At 41.5% G+C, this 18,184-nt stretch overlaps 1 long non-coding RNA gene across 1 annotated transcript; it reads right to left on the reverse strand.

Annotated features, from left to right (window-relative positions):
* Nucleotides 1–6,024: 6,024 nt before the first annotated feature.
* LOC105486543 (uncharacterized) lies at nt 6,025–17,823 on the reverse strand. The gene is made up of 4 exons (XR_011611424.1): nt 17,752–17,823; nt 8,650–8,834; nt 8,050–8,161; nt 6,025–6,158 (listed from the first exon to the last, which is right to left on the reverse strand). It is a non-coding gene; the product is annotated as an uncharacterized lncRNA (long non-coding RNA).
* Between the last annotated feature and the right edge of the window lie 361 nt (nt 17,824–18,184).

Consider the following 18,184-nt stretch of genomic DNA (forward strand, 5'->3'; position numbering starts at 1 on the left):
CCTTTGGTTAAATATATTGTGGTGCATTTTATTGTCATTATTTTGAATATGCAAAGTCCTCTCTTCCCCTGTCCCTGCTCCCCAGTTAGCATGTTTGTATTTAGAAACAGAAAACTGGCCCCACTGTTAAGGATGAAATAAAAAGAAGAAGACAGCAGAGAAACTTTAGCTTTGCAATTCAAGCCTTTTCACTGCATGGTTCTAGCTAGTCCCCATGGCCCTAAGCTGCATCAGGCCACTTCATCTGCTGACAGCTGGGGAGGCTCCAGGCAGCAGATCTCCATGCTTCCTCCCACTCCCACCGCCTCTGTGCCCAAACCCGTCTGTGGGAGCAGAGCGACACCAGCCAACTGCAGAGCTGACAGGCCTCAGGGGCCAGGGCGGTGGAGGTTTCAGAAGCCCACTGTCGTGTGTGCCATCATTAAAGCACTCTGTTGGCTGTCTCGAAAGAATCTTCTTTTGGAAAGGTGTAAACATGTTGGCCCATCAGAGGAAGCCATAAATCTCCCTGTATACATAGCAATACAGTTGCACCAAACGGAAGAAGAGCTCTTGCCAATCTCATGTTTCATTTCAACCTGGCCATCTGGGTTCAGACAGAACTTGGGCTAACAAGCTGTATACACCCACAGCAAAGAAGCATTCCACTGAATCTTCCAAGGCTACTAAATTTTTCATGCCAACATTTTTCAGTACACTATGATGGCAGCTACCCGTTCCCCTAATTTCTCCCCAAATTGAGCCCCTAAAGACTTGCTATGGAATCTTCTTATGCAGATAATGAGAGCTAAGTCCACTGAGAGCCATGCAAAAAAAAAAAAAAAAAAAAAAAGTGGCCAGAGTTCTGACCAAGAATATAGGCTTTGGGGACCAGAAGACCCTGGTTGAGTTTACATCCTTTGATGCAGCAGCTGAGCAAGAGGCTGTTCTGATCTTCAGATAAACTCTGGGGTTGTTCCAGCATCAGGAGAGCATCAAAATCTGTTTAAACTTTGCTGGTTAAATTAATACAGGGTCAATCATTGATGAGGCAGATTCTCCAGTGCTAAACAAATCTCACGAATATGATAGTAACCAACTTATATTCAGTGTTGAGGGTTCTTTATCTTAGATAAAGTCCTACACTAGGCTGGTCTCAAGCCAGAGGTAGGTGCCTTGGTGGGGCCATGGCCCCTCTGAATCCAAGCTTGCCCATGTGACCCCATCCGCTGCTGACAGCAAATGTTCGTGTAGCCTGCTGGAGGTGCAGCTTCAGAGGGCTTCTTGTGGGCTTGGGTTGCAGAAGGCAGGTATAGAATATTTATATTGGTTCATTCAGCCTCCCAAGCAACTTTCTGAAGCAACCATCTATCATCCACCAAATAGATGCTAGTTCTGTGGGGTTTATAAAGAACTATAACAATGGTAAAGTTCAAATAATACAGCTGGAATATGCACATCTACTCATTAACCCATTTACGCTGGAGGGTGCACTTTTTGTGTGTGTGTGTGAGAAAAATCAGACCTTGGCGATGACCTTGAGCAGTATGACATAAATAACTCCCACAAGCTTAGCGTTCCAATAATGGAACACTAGGCATAAGTGGGTTAAAACCGTGCAAGGCAGGATGTTTCAACCGGACGACAACCAGTACAGAACCCTTGCTCAGAGTTCAGAGGAGGAGAGGGACGTCTGTGCTCCAGGGAGCAGAGAAGGGCTCATGGGGTGAGCCATGTGCATGAAGTCCTAAGGGAGGAATCTGAATAGAGGCCAGAGGGAGAAGTTCCTCCAAGAGCTAGGGTGTGGTCCTCTGCCCCACTTCCCTGAATCCCTCAGAGCTGAAGGAGGTGAGCCAGGGCCTTAGCTGTTCTCTCTGGAGCTGTCTTGTTGCCTTGCTTTCAATTGCGAGTGCTTGAAGATTAAGCTAATGAGCTTTCCTGCTGCGGGTGGTGGGGAGCCAATGCCTCCGCCCTGGCACCCAGCCCTGGTTATTTTTCTTTTAAATAAAGAAACAGGCTGTCTAACATCAGGTGGAGACCTAGGTGCCTTGCACAGTCTCAGGTTGGAGAACATCTTTGCCTCGGGTGACAGATGGGCCCATCACACTTCATCTCCCAGACCTCTGGCCGCAGCAACACTGCACATATGACACTCGAGTTGGTGACACTCTGTCATCCATTCCCATTAATGTATGATAGAACTCAATCAGTCCAGCTGCCAGGGCAGCATCAGAGCGGAGTAGCAGGAAGCAAAGAAAACCACTTGGACCCCTGCATGACCTGCGTTCTTTTCCTCCCAGGCCATACTTCAGTAAGGATTTCTCGCCAGCATAGCAATATTTTGAATTCCAAGTTGGTGATGAGGTTTTGAGTTGACCATGCAATGCCATTTATCAAACCCCTGCTCCTCTTTGGAATTCTGGCAGGCATGCTACGTATTGACTGTGAAGCCCCAGCAAAGCATAACTCTGTTTTTGTTCAATGCTACTCAATTTGAAGGAGGTGTGTTTGTGGGTGAGTGTAAGTTTTGAAGGAAAACATTTCCTATTTTTGTATGGTTCTGCATGTCAGGTTTTTCTTCACCATTCTGTTGTTTATTGTGCTCTTTTCATTTTTTTTCTTGTGCTTTGTTTTGTTCCTTGTTGCATTGTAATTGAGACTGACGTCAATTTTAAGACTCTAGAATTCTGTCTTTATGGTAGACTTGCAAAAACAAAAAAGTCACAAAGTTATTGGCACAAGAAGAGACTGTGGCGTAATACCACTGACTGACCATCTCACCCATGCTCTCCCTTATTTCTTAATAACAGGACTAATTTTATTATGTGCCTATCTACACCCTGCATTTCCCAGCTTTTCTTTAAGCTCAGTATAGCCGTGATGCTCAGTTCTGACTAATGAGCTATAAATGTGTGTTACATATGACTTTGGGGCAGCACCCTATGATGGAGTGGGTGAGCCAGATTCTCCTTCTTCTATGCAGTCCCATAAGAGAATGTGCTGCTGGGACCAGGAGGATGAGGACGGTACCTTAACGATGGCAGAATGGCAGTCTGGGGTCATGTGGTCCTTGAAGACGTTGAGGAACTACCTTGTCAATCCTGGACTCTTCTTTTTCATGAGACAATTAAATCTTGTGGTTTACGCCACCACTGCTTAGGTTTTCTGTTACATGAAACCAAAATTAATCCCAGCTGCTATGTCAATAACATTCCAAAGTTACCTTTACTTTACTGAGAAAGTTTTCTTCATCCCCTACTCATGAAATGCCTGTCCATTACATAAAGTAACCAGTGGTTCTCTCACTCCTCTTAGGATGATGACAGTCCCACCGTGACAGGAGCTCCTCTGAAGCACTGCTGTCTCTTCCTCCCCCTCGTTCTCCATCCATCTCTGTCTTCCTTCCTTCCAATATCCATCCAGTGCTTCCCATGTGCCAGACGCTGCACTGGAAGGTGATCCTTGCACCTATGGCACTTAGGAAAAGACAGAAGCATTTACAAATTGGGCAAAAGTCACGAAGAGTAGTATGAGATTTCACGTTCAGAGGTCTCACCAAGGCTGACACAGTGGAAATGAATGATATGGTTTGGATATTTGTCCCTGCTCCAACCTCATGTTGAAATGTGATTTTCAGTGTTGGAAGTGGGGCCTGCTGGGAGGAGTTTGGGTCACAGGGATAGATCCCTCATGGCTTGGTGCTGTCCTCACAGCAGTGAGTGAGTTCTCTGAGATCTGGTTGTTTGAAAGTGTATGGCACCTCCCCCCTCTCTCTCTTGCTCTCACTCTCCCCATGTGATAACTTGGCTCCCCACTTTGTCTTCCACTATGATTGGAAGCTCCTTGAAGCCTCCTCAGAAGGTAAGCAGATGCCAGCACCCCACTTCCTGTACAGCCTGCAAGACTGGGAGTCCATTAAACCTCTTTTCTATAAGGTATTTCCTTATAGCAATGCAAGAACAACCCCGTACAAGGAGACTGAAAAGATAAGTAGGAATTAGCTGGAGGAAGAAAGGGTGGAGAAGCTTCAGATGGAATGTTTCTCACAGGCAAAGGCCCTGAAATAGAGAGAGATGAAGAGAAACTCACAGAGGGCCTGAAGCACAGCCGGTGTGCCCAGAAAAGAAATAAAGTGTGAGCTGAGCATGGTGGCTCATACCTGTAATCCAGCACTTTGGGAAGCCAAGTGTAGGAGGATCACCTGAGCCCAGGAGTTCAAGACTGGCTTGGGCAACACGGTGAAACCCTGTCTCTGCAAAAAGTACTATAAAGCTGGGCGTGGTGGTGTGCAGCTGTTGTCCTACCTACTCAGGAGGCCAAGGCAGGAGCATCACTTGAGCCCACGAGGTCAAGGCTGCAGTGAGCCATGATTACACCATTGCACTCCAGCCTGGGCAACTGAGCAAGACCCTATCTCAAAAATAAATAAATGAATACATTGTGTGTGTCTCTGTGTCTGTGTGTGTGTGTGTGTGTGTGAGAGAGAGAGAGAGAGAGAGAGAGAGAGAGAGAGAGAAAGACAGACAGAGAAGATTGAGAGATGAGATGGGAAGAGATGAGTTTGAAGAGGTTGTCCAGAGCCAAGTAGATTATTCAGGCACTCGTTCAGTTGCAGAAGGCTTGGTGAGCAAGCAGCCTTCTTGTGGCTTTGGACTTCATCTTGAAAAACCATAGCTAACATTTGAAGGATTTTAAACCTGGAAATGACATAACGAAGTGTGCATTTAAAACTTCTCCCTTTTGCTATGGTCTGAGGAATAAATAGGAGGAAGGCTAGAGAGGTTGGTCCCAATGTCTTAAGAATGTTGCTTTATCGATCAGGGCTAAGTGATGCTGCTCATGCCCACTCCACACTTTTATTCCAGTTCTTTCCTTGTTTATTCATCTTCACACCTTTTCTTTCATGTGTTTTGCAGTTTTCTCTGTCTGCAGTTTCCATGTTAATCAGCCAGCTTAATGTTTGCAGGAATGTGCCTGCAGCAAGTTACTCATTTCTTTTTCTCTTACCCTTTCTCTCCCAGAGTCCCTCGTGTTCTCAAAAGATCCATTTAATGTCATCATGAGTGGTCATTAGTAGCCATTATTTCAGTATTCCTTTGTTTAACCAGCTGAATAGAATGTTTTAACAAAGTGTTAACCTCCAGTACTCCTGGGTCAGGGAGCTCAGAGGATACCTTTGGGAGATGCTGAGGGCCACATGTGGATGGAGGTCAGGGAGTGAGTGGCCTGGCAGTTGACCTCTGCCCCTTTCACGTGCATCAAAACGAGGCTCTCTCTGCTTTATGAAAAATGAGCTTCGGAATCAGAGTTGGCCTGAAAATTAACCCACTGACATTACAGGCTTACAAATGCTGCTCTGCAGAAGAAATACTTCCAGATCAGCAACATGGCATTTTACCAACTTGTTCATTCAAGATCCTCTTAGGTTTGGTCCAAGCCCTAATGCTGGGATGACTGCAGCAGCAGCCCTGATGCCCCTCTTCCCAACTCCAGTCCTTCCCTACAGATCTCAACACCTGAACGCCTACACATTTGCTTCACACCAGGTCTACGCTTCCGTTCCTGGTTTCTAAGTCCTGTGTAATTTCCTCCTTAAACAATTGGCACACTGTGATTTCACCAACCTTAGCTCCCCTCTAACAAGGCAAAGCTCTCTTTTCTCTCTCTTCCTAGCCAGACTCTTCAATTCATCTTAATTTTCCTCACCCTCTCTCTCTTTCTGCTAGCCAAAATGTTTGTTCCAAGTTCAAAGCTTAGCTCATTTTCTGCCTCTTCCAGGAAAATGCCCATCATTTTGTCTCCTTTCCCCAGGATCATTAAACACGAATCACCTGTGCATCAGACACAGCCCTCAACCATCGATTCGACATAGTCTTATGACATCTCCTGTTGCCATTTTCTCAGCTAGATTATAAACTCTGAAGGCAAGGGCCACATTTGGTGGAGAATTAAGCCAGGAGAATGTGTTTAAGCAAGACAGTGTCTTTCCATGAGAACATCAGGCAATTTTAACCTGCCCCTGTGGATTCTTCTTCATTTGCTGTGTTATAGATGGAATGAAATGTGTCTTCTTCCTTCTAGAGGACACTGGGAGATGAACTGTTCTCTGCCTTCAAAGAAGTAAGGCCATGCTCTTGGTGACAGATGATTGGAACTCTGGGTTCAATGAACATCAGGATCTGTTGTGAAAATGAGGGAGGAGAGAAGGGTTGGTGGGGGTGGTATAGACCTGGGGATGAGAATCAAGAGTGGTGGGGGAAGGTGAGGGCGGGCAGTGAAAATAATGCCTGCAGAAGCCCCAGAGCCTCAGCTGTCCTGGAGAAAGTTACCCCGGAAGAAAGAATTCTAACTTTTGTGAAAGAGCTGGTGGTTGGGCTATGTGTCTTGAGTGTGCAGGAGCCCATGGAAGAGGAGGTCTTGCCTTCCGACAGCACAGGACTTACCTGGGCCAGAACCTGCCAGTGCCAGTCCACAGGGCTCTTCCCCAGAGGCCCTCCTGCACGCCATGGAGGAAATGTTACTGAGACAGGTACCATATGCACTGCTCAGACAAAGGAGCGCCCAACTGCCACAGCCTTTGCTCTCTTCCCATTCAATCACCCATGAGAGCACCTACAGTCCCTAAAACAACTGTGGGTGCAACGATGAGATGTGGACACTTCATAGGGTATTTAATGGTAGGAAAGTTCTTGCAAATAAGCTTGGGATGGCAAAACTGAAGAAGAACAATACCCTTGAGCTGGAACAGTGACATCTCTCTTATGTTTTAAGTTGATTACTTTAAGGAAGGATGATAGCACTAAAATGTCAATTCTTGCCTTGTTTAGACCATGGAATCTGTAACCAATGATGCCTTCTACCTGGAGGCTCAGTCACACCTTAATCCCTGGGAGTTAATACCAGCCCTGAACCCCCAGGTGCCTCCACTGAATCCTCAATCCTCTACCAAGAACTTGTTAAGCTTTTCCCCAGGGGCTTGGGATCTACTTGCCTACCCTTATTGCACAGAATTTATGGCCTGCCTACTGTTAGCCAGGTTCCGTGCAAGGTGCTGAAGATATTCAAGGTTCCACCTGTCCCTTGGATCCCCTTTGCTGGGTCCACACTCATGATATGGTTTCCCTTGATGAATACCAATGACTGCTGTGACCATATCACACCCTTTGGGCTCAGCGGACTGGATGAATATACCTCTTTGAGATCATCCCTACAACTGGCTTGTATTTATAATCTACTAACCTGCCTTCTTTTTCTTATGCCCACCAGCCAATGTCTCTGATATCCCAGAATGAAGTCATAACATTCTAGTAATTAGCAGAAAAGAACCTTATTGGCCTTTTCGTGAAGCACAGTTGGTTAATTTCAGATCAAAAGGGACAGTATGGTTCATTTTCAGAGCATGTGGCTCTAAGCCATTAAATGCACCTGTGTTGAAAAAATGGCCGTCCTGATTGTAAAATTCAGTAATTACTGAAGCAATTGCATGTCTTCCTGTGTGAGAATTGGTAGCAGTTGGGGGAAATTTCACCGTGGCTGGTGGGAATTGAAGCTGAGATAAAGGCAGGGAGCATGTGTGTCAACAGCTGGGAGGTGCCACATCACCTGTACATGGGGCAGGTGGGAGCAACAGGAGCCCAAGCAGTATCTTCACCACTTTTCCAGTGCAAGCAAGCATCTGGGGAAGGGAACTCCCAGGGAACAGACAGATCCAGGGGAAAAGGCCAGGTGTGATTCGTTCATCAGGCATTGTTAGGCACAAGCTCTGTCACTGCAGAGAGGGCCTGGTCAGTGGGTCCAGCCAATCCATCTGTTCTGCCTGTTGTGGCCTGCGCTGTGTTGGGCATTGCGAGAATGAGAATGGCTGTGAAATATACAGCCTTGCCTCAATGTCTTACGATAGAGAACCGTTATGTGAACCATGAAAGAAGGACTGTGCATTGAGAGACAGAGGTGAGGTTTGTTCTAATGTTTGAAAACCGAATACTACCTTTCTTATCGACTGTACAACTTCACCTGCAGAATGTCTCCATAGCATGGCATTTCCTGCTCTCAGAACCTCACCTCACTCACCTTGATTCTGAGTCAAGATATCAACCAATTTGAAGATTCCTCTTCCTTCTGATATCCTGCTTAACAACTTTTGAGCCGGGCACACCAGTAATCAAAACCGTGTTCACTTTCCCTAATGAAAAAATCATTTGTGAATTATCTATGTAGTTTTTCTCACTGTAGTAAGTCAATACAACTCAATTATTATTAAAGCTTCTTTGTCTGAGAAGGGGACTTTTCATAATTTGGAGGACCCAACAAAATTCTGCTGTGACTTCCCCTAACCATGGCATAGACAGGGCTCTGGGTCAGATCACTTCTCTTAGCGTCTTTTGAGGCCTCTTGCATCTCTTCCACTAGAGGATGCTGGCCCAGAGGGGTGAATCCCATGCTGGGCCTCTGCTCTGATTTGACTGATGTCACTAGGTACTAAGCTTTATTATCTCTTGGGAAAATTAGATATCAGAATTCTATGCTCTGATTGGGATTTTTTCTTAAAAATTATTGGTGAAGTTGCATTTATCTGGCTTGACTTTGTCTTGCTCTATATCATCAAGAACATTGTCTAAAAGGGCACTAGTTAGCAGAGAAAATTCCCACAAATCCATTAACAAAACTGACTCCAAGGACTGAAGAGTTTGTGGTCTTGTAGTGCTGCTGTCCCTCATTGGGCAAGCTCTGCCTTGGGTCACCATCTCAACACCTCGGTGTTTACTTTCCTCCGTTTCGTCTTTGTATTTCTGGGAGTTAATTTAAAAGATGAAATCTCCAAAATGGCTTCTTCTGGAAAAGGCAGATTGTCAGTTCTGAGGAGAGAAATGGCCACTTAGAATTAGCTGGTATGAAGCAGAAAGTTCAAAATGACACCTTTAACCAACTGTCAGCAACACTCACTGGATGACATCTCCCTAGTCCTTACCCTGGCTGGCTGGACACCTGCTTCCAGTCATGAATTTGTATGTCCCTAATGCACATGCATGCCACAATTATCATTTCACCAAGGATAACTTGAAGAACTTTCAGTATGGCCAAATTGTCCTTCTTAGAAGTGCCTCAGAGCTAAAAGTCTTGACAGTTTGTGATATTTAATAATCTGTCTGTATCAGTTGGTATGAAAAATACTTTAAAAAATTCAGACTAAAAAACTCACATCATTAAAATGTGTTCTGAGGAAAAATTTAATTTCCTTTAAATTCACAAGTGTAATTATCTTCAAGTATCAAGAACCAAAATCACCATCTTCTTGTATATATGCCCGTGCTTAACTTTTGAAAATCAATTCTGCCGGGCGCCGTGGCTCATGCCTGTTATCCCAGCACTTTGGGAGGCCGAGGCGGGTGTATCACTTGAGGTCAGGAGTTTGAGACCAGCCTGGCCAAGATGGTAAAACCCTGTCTCTACTAAAAATACAAAAATTAGCTGGGCATGGTGGTGGGTGCCTGTAATCCCAGATACTCAGGAGGCTGAGGCAGGAGAATTGGTTGAACCCGGGAGACGGAGGTTGCAGTGAGCCAAGATCATGCCACTGCACTCCAGCCAGGACAACAGAGTGAGACTCTGTCTCAAAAAAAAAAAAAAGAAAAAAAATCAATCCTATGACTGAGTCTGCCCCTCTTCTACAGAGTGAATGAATGCCCCAATAGTATTAATAGGTACCTCTGATAGCTTCAGATATTCCCTGCTTCTTAGTCAATAATTGCTACTTGGGATCTTCTGATGAAGAAAATGATTTTTTCCTTTTATGATACCCACCATCCAACTTAATTGGAGGAGCTTGGTTAGTAAATAGAATTGGTATGTTAAACGCTTCTTGTAAGATCTCTTCCTTGAAATTCCTGAATTTCCCTCTATTTATATTATATTGTTGAATTCATTCTGTAATGCTTTGTTATACTGATAAAATTAATGTCCCATTTGGAGAAGTAGTATTTCCTAAAGATATGTAGTCACTGAGGGCTCAAAACCAATCACTACCAATAATTTTTTAATGGGGTTGGGGAGATTAAAAAATAAGTGTTTTTTGCATTTTCCTAACAAAGTGTTTGGAGCCTATGCTCACAGAAATCTCTGTTAAATATCTTAATAGGAATTTGAAAAGGATGGCAGATACGAACAGCCAATTTTGCAAGCTAAACTCAATACTCACCCCTCACTCCTACCCAAGTCTAGCTTTCATTAATATGTTCTTCTGCTTTCCGGGAATGATCTGCCCAGGATCTTGGTATTTTAACTCAACTACATAGAAATCAACCCAAAACAGCCTTATGCTTGATGCAGTGGCCAAGTCATGCCTGTCATGCCTGAAGGCTATGGGACCTACCATCAAATTCATGGAGGTTTCTCCTGATGTAGTTTTGGGTCTTCCTTTGACCCTGTGATTCTGTGTACAGTAGAATCTTTATTACTTACTGAAAATAAGTAAATTTTTGAGCTGGCTCATATTCTGTGAACTTTTGTTATTTTTTTTTCCTCCTAAAATTAGTTCCTTTTTAATCTGTAATGTTGTTTTGAAGAAACTTTTTTTCTAGTACTGATAGGTACTCTAACATTTTTAACACATGTATTTGATGTTTTCTAATAAAATTTAGAGCCAACAAATATCTTTTTCATTTTTACATACAGTGTTAATATCTTTGCATGTTTTAACTTCCCTCCCAATTCTATCTCCCATCCTCTATAATATTGTTGCCTAGAATGTTAGTTATATCTTATTTAAATAAGAAATATTCTCATAGTGTTTACTGTAAACTCTTTGGCTTTTTGGTCTTTTTTCTCTACTTTATGAAAAACATATCTTAATAGTTCTTGTTTTTCATAAAGATTTGCAGATGATGAATACTTCCAGTATGTGTATGTTTGAAAATGCTACCATTCTAATCTTTACCTGAAGTAAGAGGTAAGCTGGATAGAAAATCCTAAATTGAAAATTGTTTCCCCTCTGCACTTTAAGTATAATAGTAAAGATTTCTGACATCTATAGTTACTGATCAGAAGTCTTCTTTCCTTATTACATTGATCATTTGCAAATAATTGATCTAATCTTGTCTGGTAGTTTTAATATGACTTTTTCTTAATAAGACACATAGTTTCATAATATAGTGACTATGTATAGATTTGTTTTTTATGATTCTGTGGAATATTATTTTTTATTCTGAAGACGAATGTATTTTTTTAATCTGAGAAAGATTTTTATATTTTAATGTGGTTTTACCGGTATTATTTTATATATTGTTATTTATTGCTTTTTTTGACTACATTAATTATACTCAAGTTTCTATTAGACTTTTTTCTACTGTAACTTATTATTTCAATATAAATTGTATTATTTGTTGTGTCTTCCGACTGTGTCTTCTTGGCAGGGTGATTCCTTCTTCGTCTCTTATTTATAAACACATTTTCAGCTGGGACAATTTTCCATGCGTGTTTTTCTCCTCAAGTGCTCTGACTTTTGAAGGCATACTTACAGGGTGGTTTCACGTCAGTTTTTTATCAGCTTATACAATGATTTCTGAACTTTAATTTGCATATATTGTAACACAGGTTTCAACATTTTTGAAGCTCTCTCTGATTCTATCCGTGACCTAAGACCAAGTGCTTACTTCTGGGGATACCCTTGAGCTCCAGGCAGAATTGTTCACGTTCCAGCTTATGACTGGTCCTTGGCTATATGTAGGGTGTCCATCTCTACTTCCGATGATTTCTATAGCTTTCATCTATATTTCAGTTCTGGCATTACTTTTTTTTTCATAAAATGTACACCTGGACTTGCCCGTGGGCTGCATGACTTCAAATCTCACTCATTAACATGGCAATGGATTTCATCTTTAGTTCTGGTGTCCGAAGATTTTGCTTTCCTGTTTTAGGCTTTAGTATTTAGAGGAGGCCATCTATAATTTCTGTGTTTTGGGAATGAGTGAAGGTACAGGGTGGGGTTTCTTATTTTCTCAGTTCATGATCCTGTCTGGAAGTCTACAATGTTGTCTTTATCTGCTTCAAATGTATTTAGTAGGTTGTCTTATTCTATTTTAGCTGTTATAACCAGATCACAAAGCAGTGTGAAGACTGAAATTGTGAATACTGAACAATTGCCCTTGGGGAAAAACAGGATCAGGTACCTGTGAGCCTTCAGTCATGTGTTCCTCAACCAACCAATACACAACCTTGTTTTATGTGTAGTTCTGTTTAAAGACACTTTATTTATGACATATTGTTGATTAATTAAAATTGAACTCACAGCCAATTGGATGATAACTTGGCCTGAATTAAACTTACCTAAAACACACATTTTTTTTTTTTTTTCCATAAGGCACATCATAGTCTTCTTGCATGTAGGTACACAAGACAGACCTTCAGTACTATGAGTAGAGGTCATTTTCAACAGCAAAATCACAAGCAAAAGATGTAGCGTACATAGACCTTAAAAAGGACACTTCTTTAGAGCCTGAGGACTGAAACAAGAAGGCAGAGTGTTGCCTTGTTCAATCTCAGCTGGGAACTTGTGTTTTGGATGATTCAAATATTTTGCTTCTCTACCAACGTTGTAAATGACTATGAAAGTGCCAATAACATTGATTTGGGGGTTAAAATAAATTTTCGGAGTAAGAGAACTCACAAATACAGACTCCATGCATAATGAGGATTGACTGTACTTAAAACTTATATGTTACAGCAGCATAGACAGAAATTAGACTGGAAGTCACCACATAGGTCTTCACCATGATTCTCTTCCTAAATTGTTGTGTGGCCTGGGATTAATTACAATTCTCCTGTGCCTCTCCTTCCTTAATTGTTAAATAAAGGCATTATTAATGAGATTTTTGTTCATGGAGAATTGTAATGCTTGTACTTTCACCAACAGACAAAAACGTAGTTTAAGTCCGGCCTTAGAAAAAGGGGTTACATAATAATATATAAGGGGACTTCAAAAAGTTCATGAAAAATGGAATTAAAAGATAAAATTTTTAAAATATAAACTTTATTTCTTAACATTAGCTCCATTAAGGTCAAGACAGTTTTATAAGTGATGGTACCAGCAATTTAGTTCATCCCTCAAAAAACTGAGAGTCTTGGAAATTTAGATTTATCAATGCAATCTTTTTTACATTTTTTAACAGAAGAAAAATGGCCTTTGTTTATAGATATTTTTATGATTAGAAAACAAAAAAGAGTCAAAAATAGCCAAATCAGGACTGTAAGGTGGATACCTAATAATTTTTATGGAAACTCTTAGAAAATTACCCTTGTTTTGTGAGAGAAATGACCAGGAGCTTTGTGATGGTTGAGAGAGACTCTCTGGTGAAGCTTTCCTAGGTGTTTTTCTGCTAAAGGTTTGGCTAACTTTCTGAAAACACTCTGATAATAAGCAGATATTATCATTCTTTGGTCCTCCAGAAAGTCAAGAAGCAAAATGACTTGAGAATTTCAAAAACTTTTTCCATGACCTTTGTTCTTCACTTTTTCATTTTTGCTTTGATTGGGCCACCTCCACCTCTTGGTAGCCATTGCTCTCATTTTGCATTGTCTTCAGGATGGTACTGGTAAAGCCATGTTTCATCTCCCATAAGTATTCTTCAAAAATATGCTCAGGGCCGGGCACAGTGGCTCACACCTGTAATCCCAGCACTTTGGGAGGCCAAGGCGGGTCAGGAGATCAAGACCATCCTGGCCAACATGGTGAAACCTTGTATCTACTAAAAACACAAAAATTAGCTGGGCATGGTGGCACGTGCCTGTAATCCCAGCTACTTGGGAGGCTGAGGCAGGAGAATCGTTTGAACAAGGGAGTTGGAGGTTGCAGCGAGCTGAGATGGCACCACTGCACTCCAGCCTGACAACAGAGAGAGACTCTGTGTCATTAAAAAAAAAAAAAAAAAAAGCTTAGGATCTTAATCTCACTATTAAAAAAAATGTCTATTGAGAGCTCTGTACTTGTCTCCAGCTGATCTGTGTGCAATGATTTTGACACCCATTACATGAAATTTTGCTCAACTTTAATTTTTTAGTTAGAATTGTGTAAGCTGAACTAATTGAGATGTCTATGGTGTTTGCTATTCTTTGTGCTATTAATCACCAGTTCTCTTCAATTAGGGCACAAACAAAATTAATATTTATTCTTATAAATGATGTGGATGGTCTACATCATCTTATCTCATCTTAAAATGAATTATCTATATGTAAACTGCTGATTTCTTTTTGAAATTGTCCCCACCAAACTCATAAAGCATCAATAATTTCCCATTCTTTCACCCAGGTTTTACCGTATATTTTATGTTTATTCTTGCTTTAATTTTAGAATTCCTGTTGCTCTGATAGGGATTCTTTTCAAACTGGTGTTTTTGTCTTTCTTAGTACCTCAAACTAGATCCTGTTCAGATGCATTATAAGTTAGTTGAAGTTTATTTTGGTGCAAAAATTTTTTAAATTCATACATAGCTTTTTCATGACACGTATTTTTCTTTTTTCTTTTTCTTTTTTTTTTTTTTTTGAGACGGAGTCTCGCTCTGTCGCCCAGGCTGGAGTGCAGTGGCATGATCTTGGCTCACTGCAAGCTCCGCCTCCCGGGTTCCCACCATTCTCCTGCCTCAGCCTCCCGAGTAGCTGGGACTACAGGCGTCCGCCACCTCGCGACATATATTTTTCATGAACATTTTGCAGTTCCTCATATTTGTGGAAAATTTTTCCGCAGGAGATGGTGCTTTTGATTATGGTCAGGTAATTGCTAAGTTTTTAAGGCAAACATCACTAAATGTTTTGGTGTTCTTTTGCGCAGAAAAAGTATAGCTTGACTGGGTGGGTTTTCTAAGTAGCATTTCTAAGATGAAGGCTTAGTAGCATTCTCTCCACTAGAAATGAATGAAATTTGAGTAGAAATGAGAATAACTACCACATCCTACATTATATGAACCCCAAATTTATTGCATCGGTGATGTATACATCAGCTATCTTTGGCAACAAAATTGAGACTTTTAGGAGAGTTTTGTTATTGTTGTTTTAAAGTTTAGGTCACACATCTAGAACCATGTCTGCTTTTTTTTTTTTTTTTTTTTTTTTGAGACGGAGTCTCGCTCTGTCGCCCAGGCTGGAGTGCAGTGGCCGGATCTCAGCTCACTGCAAGCTCCTCCTCCCAGGTTCACGCCATTCTCCTGCCTCAGCCTCCCCAGTAGCTGGGACTACAGGCGCCCGCCACCTCGCCCGGCTAGTTTTTTGTATTTTTTAGTAGAGACGGGGTTTCACCGTGTTAGCCAGGATAGTCTCGATCTCCTGACCTCGTGATCCACCCGTCTCGGCTTCCCAAAGTGCTGGGATTACAGGCTTGAGCCCGCGCCCGGCCCATGTCTGCTTTTGTAGGAGTAGGCACGGATGTTCTAACACCCAGGTTTTACACAACTGAGGCAGCATGAGGAATCTTATATTCATCTCATGTCATTGCCCAACATTCTCTAGGACCTTGCTGTGCAGCAGCATAGGCACCATCTGAGAGCTTGTTACAAACACTTCTCCAGGCCCTGCTTCAGCACTACTGAATCAGGATATGCAGTTTATGAAGATTCCTAGTGATTCATATGGGCTTTAAAAGTTGAAAAGCCGGCCGGGCATGGTGGCTCATGCCTGTAATCCCAGCACTTTGGGAGGCCAAGGCGAGTGGATCACCTAAGGTCAGGAGTTCAAGACCAGCCTGACCAATGTGGAGAAACCCCTTCTCTACTAAAAATACAAAATAAGCCAGGTGTGGTGGCACATGTCTGTAATCCCAGCTACTAGGGAGGCTGAGGCAGGAGAATCACTTGAACCTGGGAGGCGGAAGTTGCCGTGAGCCAAGATCGCCCCATTGCACTCCAGCCTGGGGGACAGGAGTGAAACTCCATCTAAAAAAAAAAAGTTGAAAAGCCTTCTCTGGGAGCTCCATGCCTATTCTCCAAATTGCTGCAGTGCCCAAATTAATTCTGTCTCCTCCAATTATCAAAAAGGCACTAGAAGAGTTAAATGACAACATAAACATTTTTTCAAAATAAAGTATGGGTTATCACTAGAATTAACACTGTAAAAGATTCCTTACATTTTAGAAAATGAGCTACCTTAATTCAATCTAATCTTCAGCATGTGAACTAAAAGGGTATTCAAGCAACATCAATTACAGCTCAGGAAGGTACAAGAAACTACTCTTTATCTAAGGTGTTAGGAGGTGTAGGTTAACTGCAACCTTTTAAAATATTCACTCAGGCCCAAAGGGAGAACAAGAGTTCTGCTGTATTCAGAGCACTTAAGTTATAAACAGATCAGAGTTTGCAGGGCCTTCTTAGCTCCTTAAACAGCTAGGTCCATAAAGCCATCATATCTCTTTGGTTCCCTCTGTTTTAGGAAGAGAAGCAGGTCACTGAAGTCTTGTGTACAGCAGGGAGGCTAGACCCAGGGCATACTTGCCATGAATAATAATAACAATGGTTAGTCATATGTTTGTTGATGCCATTCACTTTTTCTAAGCATTTCTGAAGTATCATCTTACATAAAGACTAAAACAATCTTATGTGGTAGTTACTATTATTATCATTTTCATTTGTAGCTGGAGATAATGAGACATTGAAAGATAATGTGAATTGTCCAAAGTCTCACAGGTAAGCAATGAGTGTTTGAAGGCAGATTCTAGGAACTCAACCATTGTACTATTCTACCTTTTAAGATTGGAAGTGTATGGCTGTTACAGTCAAACAAAGACAGTGCCCAGAGTAAGCAAGAGAAAGACAGCTGGATAGCTAGGCCACATATGATCAGATACTGTTATTCTACTAATATAATTCAACAGAGAAATGGGCTCAACAAAAGTCAGACCACATTTTTCTCATTAGCTGGACCTTGGAGATCCTCAACTTTCCTATGAAGGAGACTTATACTGGATAGAGAAAGAGATGTAAGTTCCCTTTCAAGCAATTTTCCAAGAAGGTGAGGTATCTCCCTTCACAGAAATGTGAGGGTGAGAGTAAGGTATTCCTCACACATGCATCTTCCAATTTTCCAATATTATCACACATGGCAGAAGAAGACATTACTGCTTTGTAATTTTTATGAGATAATAAAAAGATTATAGAATCTGGGGGCAGAATTCACTGATAAGCTATGAATAATAATGGTACCAATTGAGTTAGATTCCAGTGAAAAGAACTTAGAACACTATATGGCACCCAACATATTTACTGTCATCATCATCAACATCATCAAACTAAGGATGAAAGGGCATGTTGATTGTAAATCCACTTTTGTAGGTCAGAAAATCCCACGCTAATGGCACTGGTACCAACAGATTTGGTCACATCATTTGGTTGAATGATGGCATTTCTCTTCCCAGATCAGGTCGTTGAAATTCATCCCGTTAGACTGTGGAAATTGCTCAAATCACATTATATGCGTTTCAGATTAAGTAACCTGATCCTATGAAACCACTAGGACACATAAACAGCTCCTCTCTTTTCACTGTTTGAAAGAGCAAAATATCAATCTTAATTTACTTTAAAAAAAGCCTATCTCTGTTAGAAATTCATGAATCTGATTCCCCCTGTGAATTCAAAATCAGTTGTTAAATTTGTTGGAAAATTTTTATAATGTGTCCAACAGCAAATATCACTTGGATTTTTGCCATATTAGAACTAACTCAGGTTTAGTGATCAAGAGAATTTTAGTTTTGTTTTTGTTTTGTTAATCAGTTGGATAAATTTGGCCCATTCTCTTTACCTCCTGGACTTCAGTTTCCTCATCTGTAAATCAAGGGGATTGGAAGAAAATAACTACAGAGTTGCAGCCAGTTCCATTATTAGAAAATTCTATATTCTGTGAAACCTGTTCACAGTCTCTAACCTCCAATCAAATCACAATGTGTTCTAATGCCATAGTAACCCAGGTGCATTCACCACAATTTAATCAGAGAGTGCACAATGCCCAGCCAACAAAGCTGGCTATCAACCCAACAGGTGGTTTTTAATAAGACAGATTCTACGTTCTGCATTTAAAGCTACCGTTACATTAAAAAGAAAAAAAAGATTTAAAGAGGCAACCTCTCTATAGAGCTAATGAAGTCAGAAAGCAAGAATGAAATATCATTATCCTTATGGACAAACATATACAATATCCCAAGTCGATCTGAGGCTTTAGGGTTGGGAACAAAAAA

The sequence above is a fragment of the Macaca nemestrina genome, chromosome 13 (genome assembly GCF_043159975.1).
Source record: "Macaca nemestrina isolate mMacNem1 chromosome 13, mMacNem.hap1, whole genome shotgun sequence".
NCBI lineage: Eukaryota > Metazoa > Chordata > Mammalia > Primates > Cercopithecidae > Macaca > Macaca nemestrina.